The following is a 14831-nucleotide window of genomic DNA, read 5'->3' on the forward strand; positions in this document are numbered from 1 at the left end:
AGATTCTCGACGTTGGTTTCTAAAGACAATTTTAGAATCTACATAACGGACAGTAACATTATTATCATTGTTTTATTTTTATTATTGTTTTGTTATTATCATTATTATTATCATTATTATCATTATTATTATTATTATTATTATTGTCATCATTATCATCATGATCATGATCATCATAATCATCATTATTTATTCATCTATTCATTCATTCATTCATTCATTCATTCATTTATTCATTTATCTATTCAGCCAACTGACAATAACAGTTACATAAAATACATTCACATGGAAATGGCACAGTTGACACAGTACACAATCGACGAGACTGCGAATACATCTCCACAGTGTAGTACATGTATAATATCATCATTACAAGTTTCCTTATTCATTGCTGAATACCGTTACCACCACCCCCTTTGCAATATAATATCACTGCACAGCTGTCGTCAGCACTTCAATCAGTTTTGAATCCTTCTACAGGAAAAAAAAATAAAAGGAAGGGAAAAGGAAAACGTATATCCCGAGAACAAAAACAATACGTGACTTGGTATACTGTCCGCATTACCAACTGACGGTGATTCATTTTACTTGTCGACAAACAACCTCATCGAGGGTCAGGAATGAACGGTGAAAGGAAGATTGGCTTAGTCAGACGTCGTAAGCGAGCAAAGAAAGAGTACAATTGAGATTCAATTGCTAATAATCTTTTTTAAAACGTCCGGAATTTCCATTTTCCTAACAGGTAAAATGTGTAAATCGCGCTACATACAGTTTTTCTTTTTCAGTACATGCTTTTTTAAATGCCTCATTAAAATAAACAACTGTTTCAAATAAGAACTAGTGAATGATAATCTTATTCTACTGAGTCATGAAAATAATTATATATATATATATATATATATATATATATATATATATGTATATTGAGGAGTGATATTGACCTTTAATATCTACCTACTGTACCTTATATATATATATATATATACATAAACATATACATATACATATATTTATATATATATATATATAAATATATATATATATATATATATATATATATATATATATATATATAATATGTATATATACCTCCATATAGTATGTTCCGCTGCCGTTATAGCTAGCTATAAGTATAAGCCTACAAAGATTGTGCTTATCTGCCATATCAAAAATGTCAGCATATTATAGTATCAATAGCAGGTGATCTATTACTGTATGGAGGCAATTGCCATTTGAAATTCTTAATTTGTTTAAATCGAACTTTCTGACAGTACAGTGAATGGGAGATATTTACCCCCGCGTCTGATGAAATTCGAAGGTTTATAGTTACACGCTTCATTACAGCTGTAAAGAGTGTCAATTGAAATTGTTTATCCTACGACAACCTCGAGTATTCTGAGGAATGGATTTACAACCTAAGCATTGACTAAACCAGTTTGCTCAACTCAATAATGCATATGTCAAGGGTGGGACAATCATTGTAAATAAACTCATTCACAGTTTGATTTTTAACTTTGGTAGCCTAAAGAGTGTGGATGTTATTCGATCTCCAAAACCCTTTGGTGTATTTGTTCTTTTTCCTTTTTTATTTGATATCTTTCACAATGTACTGGGGTGGTGTTTGGGCAGTAATGAAGAAGCTCTCAGCCATCATATTTGAACAACTCTCGACACGAAAAAAAAAAAATCACCACATCCATCATCTACTAGACGACCCCTGGGGCCATTTTCAGACAATAGTCCTCAATGCCACACAAATAAAACTCTTACTATACGAAGGCCTTGCTATATTTCTGATGTATCTATTTTCCATCTCACCTCAAAACTGCAATTCTGCAAGATTCTCACCTGTTTATCACCAGAAAAGTAAAAGAAAACTAATAGACAAAGTATGATGTCTATTTAGTATAATTTTGATATTTCGAGACGAATGATAAAACATTAAGGTCTAAAATGTATAAGTAAAGGTATAAAATGCCTTACCTTTACCCTGTCTTTCAACTTTGAGAAAGAAATTCTTCAGGCTCTTCAAAAAATACTTTAAACTATATGTTCTTACTTTATGAATACATGGCGACCTTCTTGCATATTTTCCATTCTAATTTTCACCGTCTTCCTTGCTGCCTTTGTCTCACCCTCCATGTCATTTCAAATCATTTTGGTCTGGAATGAAACTTAAAGAAAGTTCTTTAGGTTTCTGTCGATTCCACCACTCTCTGACATAGTTTAGTCAATACAGGTTTTTACTTTGTTGCATTGTTTTGCAGATTTATTTGGTTTTTTTTTTTAATCAGATTTTTAAAAATAGATCAAATGAAACGAATATGAAATCAGAAATAAAAGCATTGCCTGATGAGGAATTGCACTTCACATTCATAACCAATGCAGGAAACTCTCTGTAGTAAAATAAAAAATCGACCGGAGAGACGTTATGTCATTAAAGGTCCAAATGAAAGCGTTAAAAAAACCTCGAAACATGGAAATTTAAACTGTCGCTTGCGATGCTGTCTGTTTGCTGAAAAGATTCTTCTGATTAGAATATCAACTGGGCAAAAGTTCATTTTGTCACAATCAGTTACAAATTACCTGTTCTTGGTGAGACTTTCGCCTACTGGATCTGTAGGCTTCTTCACACAGCGTTCGATCTGAAGAAGCCTACAGATCCAGTAGGCGAAAGTCTCATCAAGCAAACTTAATTTGCAACTGATTGTGACAAAATGAGCTTTTAACCCAGATGCTATTTGTTGTTTGGCAAAGTTATACACGTGTCAGTTAAATGACAGAATAATGTAATGGGGATTGAACATGTTATTATAATGCAAAATGAATGTATAGAATAAAAAACGAAAGAGGTTATAAAAAATAGGTGCGAAGCTTTCCGTTGTACAATGAAGATTTGAAGAGAAGAAACATTAGAGCTTTGTGACTTCGTATAACAAAACTATTGTTCTATTTTATGACAATAGATGAAAGTCTCGGGAAATGATATAGTGTAGATAAGACATAGGTATCAATAGTCAAGCAAAGTCTTGAAGATAATCTGTAACATATGAGCTTTAATGGCGTTCGACCCATGTTCTCTTTCCAGCAATTGGAGTATAGGTCACAACCGAGTCTTACTGGTTACTTTGGCAATTGCGATGGACGACGGATGGACAAAAGACGGACGCCATTCGAGTCTCGTCTCCACTTTCTATAGGCACTGGTAGACAAGACAATAATGTTCAGAAACGTTTGCCGAACAGAATGTGAATGAGTCATCAATAGAAGTAACCAAAGTAACAGCCTTAAATGACTATGCTTCCTAATAAAGTGAGGGACACAGTGCAAGCATACGATACTCACACAAAATTGTAGTCATAAAATCGTTATCTTCAAATTCCCAAATCCTGACACTCAACGAAGCCAGCTTTTGAGTCCCGTTCGCATAGTTTCTTATCTCTGATAGCATCTAGCTTCAAGATAATTGATTTTATATTGTGACCACTAACCGATCATTGAAAGATGAAAGAAAGAGAACATTTTGTTTTTGTTGTGTTTTCTCTTTTTGCGACGGTTCCAATGTCACCTTAAAAGAGACGATCCCACACTTTGAACTCTCCATGTACGAAAACTAAGTCAGTCACATGGCATAAATGTGTTTAATGGTAAGCATCGTTTGGTTGTTTTCTTCTGTAACCCAGTTGTTGAAATACTTTCACTACCACAACCAGACACCTATCATATTCATATCGTTATGGCGGAATGCCTCATTTCGAAATAGGGTGCACGTTTTAAGGGAGGGTGGAAAGCCCCCGCGCATAGCTGACAAGGGGCTGAAACAATCAACTTGACATGTTTTTCCTCTACGTATGTTCGCGTCAAGCGGGGAGGACCAGTACGTCCTTCTGGAACCGATCTCACTAAAATCAATCAAGATTTCCCTTTGAATTCAACTCCGGGGTATGAATTCCAGCGGGTTCTAGAACCACACATGTAGAAAATTAAGACGCGCTCCTTGTTCCACTTCGTACGCAAGTTAATGTGCTGGAGGCCAGACGGAGGAGTAACACAATAAGCCTATCGGGACGCGGAGATTTCGGCTGAAGTCCAATACACCGGGGTTTCTGTAAATCAATCGTAATGAAGTTCGTTAGCTGAAGAAACAAACCCCGCATCTCCCATTTCTTGGTTCAGTTCTTGTTGTTCGCATAAGTTTCTCTTTTTGTTTATTATTTTCTCCTTTTGAATTACCGGCAAAATTCTAGGTCTGTTCTCGTGAAACCGATCTCAATAAAGTAATTCGATCGGATCGGATGATTCGATAAAAATAAAATCAGCAATTTTGAAAGGAATTTGAATCCCATTCGGTTTATTCAAAAATAATAATTTGCCTTCATGAATCCCATTCAATTTCATTTTTGGAGCTATAATCACATAATATGGTCGTTATGATACCAATATCTTATTGAGTTGTTGAAATCCAATCAGCTTGAATAAATACGATGAAAGCCATGTTTACGTCTGTCGTTTACAATTTAGATTTTTCTGCTGGAAGAGATGACAGTACGGCAAACGTCCCTTCGTCGTTTGGATCGTGGATCAACTTCAACAATTGAAATGATATACATCCAAAAAAAAAAAAAAAAAAAATTGACCCTGGTGTAATGGTGCATCGATGCACTTGACTTGTGACTGTCCGCTGTCGCAGTCCATGGGCCCAGGGAAGCATCATGGTGCTTGGAGACTTCAAAGCATTTTTCGTAACCCAAATGCAGAGCACACAAGTTCCTATGAATAAACCAGGGAGGTGTCTCACCTCCCTGGAATAAACCCACAGTTATAAATGACGTCAGTCTCACGCAGCTATATCGTCACAGTTTGTTACACCGCGACGAACCGATACACTAACTAGAAGAGGACACTTTTCAATATATATAATCCATCCATCTTACCGAAAGAAATTGATAGGAAATGAAGCATATGGGTAGCTCAGAGTGATGGGTTGTTATTATTACGTGTATGTTAAAATAAGAAGTTTTCCTGTCACGCAGTTGAGCATTGCACAATCTCCCACAGAGATGGGACACCTAGCTTGCTGTCTAAGTAAGATCAAGAAGAATCGCAGGCAGCCTATTGCAACTAACGTCATACACATTACCATCAACAGAACAAATGAACATCACGAAACATCGATGAAGAAATGCTTATAATTGCAAGATTGACGAATTACGCTATATACAAAGCGAAATTTTGAATATAACATACCACGTCATTTCATCTGGCGATGTGATCTTAATGATACGAATCTTCATATCGTAGGCCTACATTCGGGAATGATGCGTTACTCTTTGTGTACGATGTCGTATTTTTGTGTCCGTTTGGGAATCGTGTGGATAGATATTTCTGGTTTTTATATGATTTTTCACTTAATTTGTAGATGCTGCCATCGTACCCTTTCCTGCATTACTACATTTCTAAATAATCACTTTCGTCTTTCCCCTTATGCGAGTCAAAATCTCTATTGTTTTAAGAAATACATTGCATTATTTGTTATCTTTATCTGTTCCCTCCGCAGACCGTGTTATTGTGTGAGCTTGTACACCACTCATATCATGTTTTGCTAGTCGACACATTACAATTCTGTCGCATAGACACCCTATTGCTTTGTATGAGGTCATGAGATAAACAATCATGCACAGACACCGCGGTATGCTGCCCATGCTGGCATTCCTCCAGTCAGACACGATAATGTTACTAATTTGATGAGCGAGCGAGTTGTGAGCATGAATGTCTTCAGAAAACGTCACTGCGCGTCAAGGCATTGGGATACCCTAAGCTCGAGCTCTCTCAAAGAACAATACATTGAATCGAAAACTTGTCGAGAAGTCTTGCTAAGAAGAATTTGATGGAAGTACATTGCTGTTTTGAATGAAACAGTTGCACAGCGGCAATATCTAATCGTCCGCATCACCATTCTTACTTCATTGGTTGTCAAAATGACGTAGAAGGCAAATCTCAAAACTTTCCTGAAAGGTAGTAATTTCTTCACAGCCTCGAGTATTCTACATACATTTTCCATATACCTTCATCAATGATAGATTAACCCATGGCACTAAACTAAGCTCTAACACTAATCCGAGTCCAGCATCCACAGAAGTAAAGGTTGTCATGAACACCTTCAAATTGAAATGTCACCATCCGGACTCAATTGAGGAAGACAGGACTTCTTACAGAATGTGTCTTTTTAAGAGATTTGTGTGAAGGTTTAAGTACTAATAAAACATTAGGACTTGTAGTTTTTACTCTCTTCTTTATCTTATCTTCCCCTGAGACAGCATCATGATTTTCTTACGAAAGTTTCAATGCAAAGTGGTGACCTTTTATCACATCTTGTCATTCTCTCCTTCTTGTTCAAGCCTCATGACTGCAGTCCGACTGTTTCAGGCGGAGCACAGATCTGATCAACACACAACATCAACTATCAAACTTTTCACTGAAAATAGCTGGCAGCACATCTCGCTCGCTACAGTTTTTCTCCTCAATTTGCTCGCGGCACTGGCCGTTCAGACACCCGGGGGTTGCCTACTCCTGTTCCAATATGTCAAGCCTGTTTTCACAACAATAACACAATATTGTTACCCATTTGATCGGAGCTACGTGTCCAAATTTCGGGCTCAGTGGTGATCCCAGCGGGGCCCCGCCTTCCCAGCCCCGTCACAGCTCCCTGGCTTCCCTCTCGTACTTGGCCAGACGACTCGCACGAGAATGCAATCGCTACCTTTATTACAATGTCATTTCCGAAGCGACAGGTGCAGTTTTCCATCGGACAGACTTTTCTTTTCACGACTTTTGCTCCGATTCGTCTCTCACCCACGCATTGTTGGTGGTATGTTCATCATCTGCCGTCTCCAAGGCAACGAGGATGATGACTTTTTGATTTCTATCAAATCTCTACTTTACATATGCCGTTATCTTGACCAAGATTGAGCAGATAGGAACGTTCTTTCAAGCTCTCTGCTTGCTTGGCTTGATCCTAAGATGATGATGATGAATGCACACGCCCCTTGTAGGCTTTGCAGCTACGTACGCAACTGCATTTTTGAGAGCGCGCCAGAATCAAGAGAAGCACTCTGGAATGTCGTCTGCTCAGAAAAGGAGAACATATTTCTGCGTCCTGCGCTTTCATCATCGGAACATCTGGATTAGATGGATCTGTTATTGTTTATGAGTTATAACACTGCTAAAAATACTGCCTTACATTTTCGTGTAATGCAGGCCGTTACATTTTCCAAAGTTTGTGTGGAATGTCGTCTGGATTTGTGTTGACAGAAGATGACACTTAAAATCAAATGAGAATGCCGCAACGAGGAACAAGCACGATATTAAGATTTGGGACATAGGAGAAAATCAATATGGACATATATGACGCACACACACACAAACACACACACATAAAATAAAATAATTCAAGCCAATCTTGTCTTGTTCTCCTTGACGACAGACAATCAAATCAAAATACGGGGCTGCTGATATAATATTTTGACTGTACAATACACAAAGAGAGCAAATCAAATTTCAGACATATCATCATGTTCCGCGAAATGTGGAGGAACCCAGCAGAGACGCCTCAATAGTTGAACCAGGAGATACTAATAGTCATACAGGCATATACTGATGACACGTTCTGTGTAAATCTTTATTTGAAAATGGACGCTAGACTAATGTGGACGCGTTACGATCCTTCATCGCTCCTTGACCAACTTGTCAACTCTGTTATTGTTTTGTTTTCGGAGTTTTCAGCCAATTGCTTTAGTCTGAGCTTGGATTTTAGATATAAAAAGTAAATATATAATGAACAATGTATCAACATGGGAAAAAATTGATTGTTAACATTCATGCCATCAACTAGTCCTGAGATCTCCCTTTTCAAATTATTCGTTGCGAAATACATTTGATGCGTTACGATACTGAGAAAATCTGTACAAAAATAGCTTTCTTTGAAATGCGAACCCATTTCATGCTTGTTTTGGCATCAAGCGACAACATTGAGAGGACCACGATATATGATCCCGTTGTAACATAAGATTTAAAGAACAAAGTATGACGAAAAGTTAGCAAAGAAAATCGACGGTTCTTTTACATTCTAATATTGAAGAAGAGCGGAGGAATAGCCATTTATGCTACATAAAACTTTTGAAGAGATTTTGTTTATAGAGTCAACCCAATACATCAAAGTTTGAATCATTCTTTGCGCGCGTTTTTCGCTCTACACGTCAATGCTTAATTAACATTGAGTTTCAGTGCTAATGCAAGAGTGATGACGGCTTCCTCAAGCCACACGTCTCGCGACACCCTCTCCTTCGTGGTCTAGAAAGGAAGAACGAGGCTTGTCTGTCCGTGAAGGTATTTAGCACGCGGCTGGAGCTCGGATGACCCCATGAGCACCGGTGGAATCAAATCCCAAACAGTCGCGATCATAACGACAACAAAACACCCGTCTGCTTACACACAAGCTTTGAGAGCCAGGTAGACAAATTCTGGCCCTCCCTGTCTTGCCTGTGAAGCTGAGTAAAGAATACAAAGAAGGGGAAAAGAGAAGTTTAACCGAGGGGAGAAAAAAAGCCATGGACCTCTCGCACCCTCGAGCTATTCTATCTGGCCCCACTCGAGGAGTATTTGAGCTGAAAGCTAAGCGGGATAAAAGGAGGTAAGCTCGCCGGAGGTTATGGTGTCGCTTTGCTGAGGTGCGAACAGGTATGGTGTCATGCCAAAGAGACGCGGACCCACCGCTGATATGTTTGCATTGTTACCCAATGCTTTCCCTCCTTGCTTCAAATCAGGTCCCAATTAGAAGTTTAAGCAAGTTGTTTGTCCGGTCACCATCTCTTTAAATACTGTTGAATGTCAATGCGCAGCTCTGTTCAATAAGACATTCATCTCACAACATCATTTCACGTTTCCCTGTTAACAGAGGTTGTGTCCATCAGTTTCCCCTTTCGGCATTTATTTTTGTCGGTATTTTGCACCTTCATGGCAACACTTTTTTTTTTCTGGTGAGGGATTGCTAACAGGATCGTGAAGAATAAGGTAATTATCATAACCATATGAACGCTTAATCACAAGTCAGTCCCAACATGCCCAAAGTGATTTTTTGTCCCCTCTCGGGATGGCCAAATATAGCCAAGTGCCCATGGTGTAATCTCTTTCTGTTTAAGATTTTCTTAATATTGGATGTCCACGTCTCAAGATTCTTTTCTCCAACATCCCTGATGGCCTGAAGACCTGAACTTCAGGATGCGACGACTTATCAGCTGTAAAGCCGTAGCCATTACATATTTGGTTTCGATATTGGTCAAATGCTATCAGAGTAGTCTGACTGCTGAGAGAGGTCATAGCTATTATTTGTCATCATCTTCAAAATTTCCTTTGAAAAAAGGAAATGAAGAAGTAAATCTCTAAATAGCATCCTTCTTAAGCCGCCAGGAATCAAAATAAAAGGCACTATGTATATTATACCCTTCGTTGATAACAACACTTCCCTCAACTAATTTAAGCACTATCGTGGGAAATACATTGCGGGATTCTTATCATATCGTGATTCTAATGACCTAATCAAGACATAATGATGATATGATTCTGAGGAAGAATGTTTAGAATGTTTACTTTGAGTGTTTGTTCGCTTACTTATTTACTTGTTTTGGAATCGTTTTCACGTCATTAGTACTTTTACGTTGAACATGAACCATGTTTTCTACTCACCTTGTTCTTCACAAAAAGTTTTCAAAGTATAGATTTCTTGACAAGGGATGTTGACGGATAGGGAGCATGTATTTCTACGCATTCTATGCATATTTTAAACCAATGTTGAGGTAGAATATAATTGATAGTAACTATTTCCCCCAAGCCACCAGGCTTACCATAGTATACAATCTGAGAAGGATGTACGCCTCTGGAGTGACGTGTGTTATAATAATCATAGACATACCAAAATGGGGTCCTCCGTAATATCATTCATATACCCTCTGTTATCTTACGCCTCTTCCTGCACCGTCCCGCTAGACTATAAGACATGATACAGTTTCAATAACTTGATCATTAAAAATGCAAGATACCAATGCATTTGTGAAGACCCCTACCTTCTTGAAGGATTATTCATTCTTTAACGGAAACTTAACTGAAAGTGAGTGAAAGACAATGAACATTTTACGCTGCGAATCCTTGGAAATCTGTGTTAAGACCGATCAATGACAAAGTTACAAAAGTTTTAAATGTCAGAACATAAGTCACCCGAGCAACATTCAAAGTAGCCGCCATGGCTACGTGAATATGAATCCTCCTTTACTGCTGCAAAGCACGATTATTTCTGTATTTTCCAGTAATTTTAAAGATGACTGCTTTCGTCTTGGGGGATGTGAATACACGTTACAGGAATATCTTGAGCAAGATATCTATAAAGTATTTTCGTTCTTGACGCGCAAAAGCTGTTGCAGTCACTACAACCAAAGCATGCAACAGCACAAACGTGGCCCAAAGTAAGTCCAATATTGTAGGTTTTGTGATATTTCTTTTTCCCAGCGCCAATACAATAAAGAAAAGAAAAGAAAAAAGTGTAGAGGCAAATTATACAACATGGTGAGGAGGAAATGAGTGGTAATATCAAAGATAATGCATTTTTTGTTTAGTACTGCAAATCTTTTATTGGCATGTTATTTTGCTAATGATCTGTTACAAATGTATTCGAGAGTTTTTTGATTTTTTTTGTGTGTGAAAAAGCCAATCAATGTCAAAAGCCTATAAAAGTAAAAACCAGGAGTTCAAAACAATGTCAAGAATCCCAGTCTCGAGAAGAGGGGTAAACCCTTCGCAAGATCTTAATACCACCGTCGTGTTGTACCTCCCTTTGGGGATTGCGGACACTATAAAGGGAAAGGTTTGAGGCATCTGGAAGAGGAAGTGTATCACTACTCGGACATTCACAATTATAAAGACGTAGAAAAAATGAATATATTCAGCTGTACATTGGTAGTTGACTCAAGAACTTGCGAACTACTGTTTGTGCAGGCAAAACCCTGCAGCGTTTATGCCATGCACCTTATCACAAGACGATCCTTATTTTGGAGTTCACTATATATAAGCGATGTGCTCTGATTGTCATCACAATTTCCAATGTCGCCATGACCCCTCCCCCACTTCGTTTCCTCTTGATCCTGCCACACTTCTCGGCGACGTGCTGGAGACAAAAGCGTTGATCTCCGTCTCCACCCCTTCGCCAATTCTGACTCTTACAACCGGCCTTTGCACTGACACCGACAACCTGCTGAGGAAATAACAGAGATCTCAGAAGCGGAAAGAACGATTTTTTTTCTTCACTCTCTTTTTGGCAATGCTAAACAGGTTCTTTGGTTCCAGTCTCCTTTGGAGGACGAATTAGCCCCCTCCCGGGATAAGACTTAGCACTCTGCCACCATCCTACCGCCCAACGTGACGGCTCGGAATGCGGTTAGCTGGCTGGCTCTGCCCTGAGCTGGAATGGTGATTTCCTATCACGCTCTCGGAATGAGTGTAGGAAAGATATGAAAGAATGAAAAAATAAAATGGCACAATGACCGATGATTTGATATTACGACAAATACGAATGCGATGAACGTGATTCTGTTTTGCTTAGCTGCATGAAACTCGTAACTGAAACCAGGATAAATACATCGTAATCTCATGACGTGCATTGCTTCATTGGTATCATTATTTTTCAGTTGAAGTCTTTCTTAAGCTTAAGTATTACAAATGTCGGCATTATGATTTTGTTTTAAAGCTATACTTCTGGCCCTTACTGCAACTCAACTCCTAACCTCATTCACTACAGGTTAAGTTAATGACTACAGAGTCAGTTTGAATTTTGCCATGCAAAAGCTTACAAAATTTCATGACTGTGTATTCTTCCTTACAAGCTTTGACGTAAAGGAATGTTTCGGACCTCACTCACACACGCCCTTAAAAGCACTTCGAAACGAAAGGTCCGTCTGCAAACATGCTAAACGTTGTGGCCTTGTGATGTCATCCATCTACAGTAGATGACGTCATTTAAGCGTGTCTCGGATTAAAACAAGTGACAGCACATTATTGGGGTGGATCGGTGTAACAGTGAAAATGGCTCTCTAGTAGAATGTGTCCTCGTTGATCTCCATTTTCTGAATCATTCTGCCTGTAAAACAAAAGAGTCATTATTGAGTCGTGCTATAATACTATTTAATCAAACATTAAGTTGGTTATGATATGGTAATCATTCAATCATTCTGAACAACTGTATTTGGGAGCCTATACTTCTAAGTATAGGTCTACAATACGCAATAGGTCAAACCCAAAGGATAGCGATGCTCAATTTGTCTAGAGATCAGGTTGGAACTGGCATGCAGTTTGCTGACGCTTGCTAGCAACTCATTGTTATATCAATTTAAGTTTACAAGTCTTCATAAATAACTTAAATGGTTTAATGGCGCTCTACGGATGTTAAATCACGTTAGTTTAATTGTGTATGTGCGTGTGTTTGTGTGTGTGTGTGTGTGGGGGGGTCTTTGCCATCAATGTTGTCAGAAACAAACTATACAATTAAAGTGTGCTGATATGTCTTTGAACATGACCACATTAAAACTTGTGGTCTTAAAAACTTAACTTTGCCGACTGAGCTAGCTAATGATGTTCAAAGTGAAAATACGTAAGTATACGACAAAATGGAAATCACGAGTGTCTCTATCAGGATGCATTGAGAAAATACTAACGTGGTGGTAAACGGGTCCCAATACGATATAATATTATGTTAGCCCGCTATCTATGGGAAGTACTGAACATAATTTCCTAAATAAATCAACAAGAAAAAAATCAACCGCAATATATTACTTGTTTAGGTTTTTACACGCTTAACATGTAGGAAATGGAAGACGTTAGAGAGGTACACTATGGACAAGATGTGTGAGATTCACCATTTTGGGAAATGTGTGTATGACTCGCACAGCGCATGCGCAGCTTCCCTTACAATCCTATGGCATCATTCTACGTACATTACATTAATAGTTTCACTTCTACACAATATCAGAGACATAGGATCTTGCAGCAGATCTTCAAACATTGTCAATCAATTCTTGAAATATCTTCCCTAGGTGAAGAGTAGTACGCGGGTCATCCTGGAACGCACCTGCTGACCAACTCGTCAAATCCCATCTCCTCAGCGATGGTTGTAATCTGTTGGTCCGTCTCGAGAGCAGTGGTAAATAGCGTGAAGAGGAGTGTTTGGCCAAGACGTGCCGAGTGATTGCTTAATTCTTTAAGTCAATGAATGACTTCCTGATGGTGATGCATTCGGGATAAACAGATAACGACCAAGAGCAAACTGACTTCGCCATGATTGAAACGTCATAATGGAGTATTGTAGGCCGAGTAGTCTTGCTTTGTGTGAACATGATATCTGTGATTGTAACTGCTGTATACTCATAACTATTATGTATACATTACCTTTAAAGGCATAATTTACCATTTGCAGATAAAACAAAAATCCAGCACTCGTATTTCAAAATAGTACTAAAATGTGAGTTAGGGATAGAAACAACCAATGTAAAAATTTGAATCAGTATAGTCGATGTTAAGTATTGTTAAATATACAAAATGTGAACAATAGTTAAATTAAAATGTCTTCAGATTAAACCGTCTACAGTTATGGCTTATTGAGAAAAACAGAGATATTTCCTTATGTTTTAGGCTTTATTGCAAAAATTTGATGTGGTAGGATGTTTTGTGATACAACTGACCTACGCTGTTATGCATCAGATGTGATATCTTGAATTTTTTTTTTTAATTACTGCTCCAAAAGTTAAACAGGACTTTTAAACGTCTTCGTGCGAATGATCTTAAGTCACTTTTTATTTTCTCCGTACACAATTATATAATCTATGATTATAAACTTATTCATATTTACATATATACATTCATACATATTTCCTTTTTCCCATAGTATATTTCTGATTACTGAATTCAAAGTTACCTATAGTGTCATTTCACATACTTTTCATTTAGCTTCCGTATACAGCATTGACTATACATGTTGCAGCGCTTATGACGTCCAACCAGGAATAAGTTGTGTGACAATTTTTAAAAACATTGGATCTATGTGCTTTACAGCTTTGACCTCACTCAGCATGCGCAATGTCTGCAAACTGTATTTTAGGTATTGTTATAGTTTTAAAACAACAAAACTCTATAGATTCTATCAGAACTATTAAATGACGATTTATTGATGTGTTGGTGTACTTTGATTTCATTCCGACTATATAATCAAACTCATGAGTGACGCATTACAATATCTTGTTTATGATTTTATTGTTTTATAACGGCAAATGAACATACAAGTTATGAAACTTTACGTGTTATGGGTGCGGGAGAGTAGGTCAAAAGGGCATATCATTATCATCACAATATAAACAGGAATTTGCCGTTATTTCAATAGAGCGTTGTCAGGTAACTCATCACTGTATGGCATGCTAACAAAGTCTCTACGCTTGAACAACCACCGATGAGAAATAAGTGCAATCATTACTCCAGTATTTTTTTAACACAATGTCATGATACATTCTTGGAAGTTTGTGATGCTTCGTCATTATAAAGAGTCGAGAGTTGTGATCCAGACTGAATACTGATATAATTCTATACGCTGGTAACCATACCATCCCCCTCCCGGGTTCACTGACTCTTTATATCGTGTAGAATATACTTAATGTCATCTTTGTTTTTCTCTGTCAATCTCATTTTCTGTCCTGTCGGCGTATCTCAGAGATCTATATAGGCTGCGGTCATCATTATATACC

Source organism: Diadema antillarum, unplaced genomic scaffold (assembly GCF_040938485.1).
Source record: "Diadema antillarum isolate AM-2024a unplaced genomic scaffold, OU_Dant_1.0 scf00000180, whole genome shotgun sequence".
Lineage (NCBI taxonomy): Eukaryota > Metazoa > Echinodermata > Echinoidea > Diadematoida > Diadematidae > Diadema > Diadema antillarum.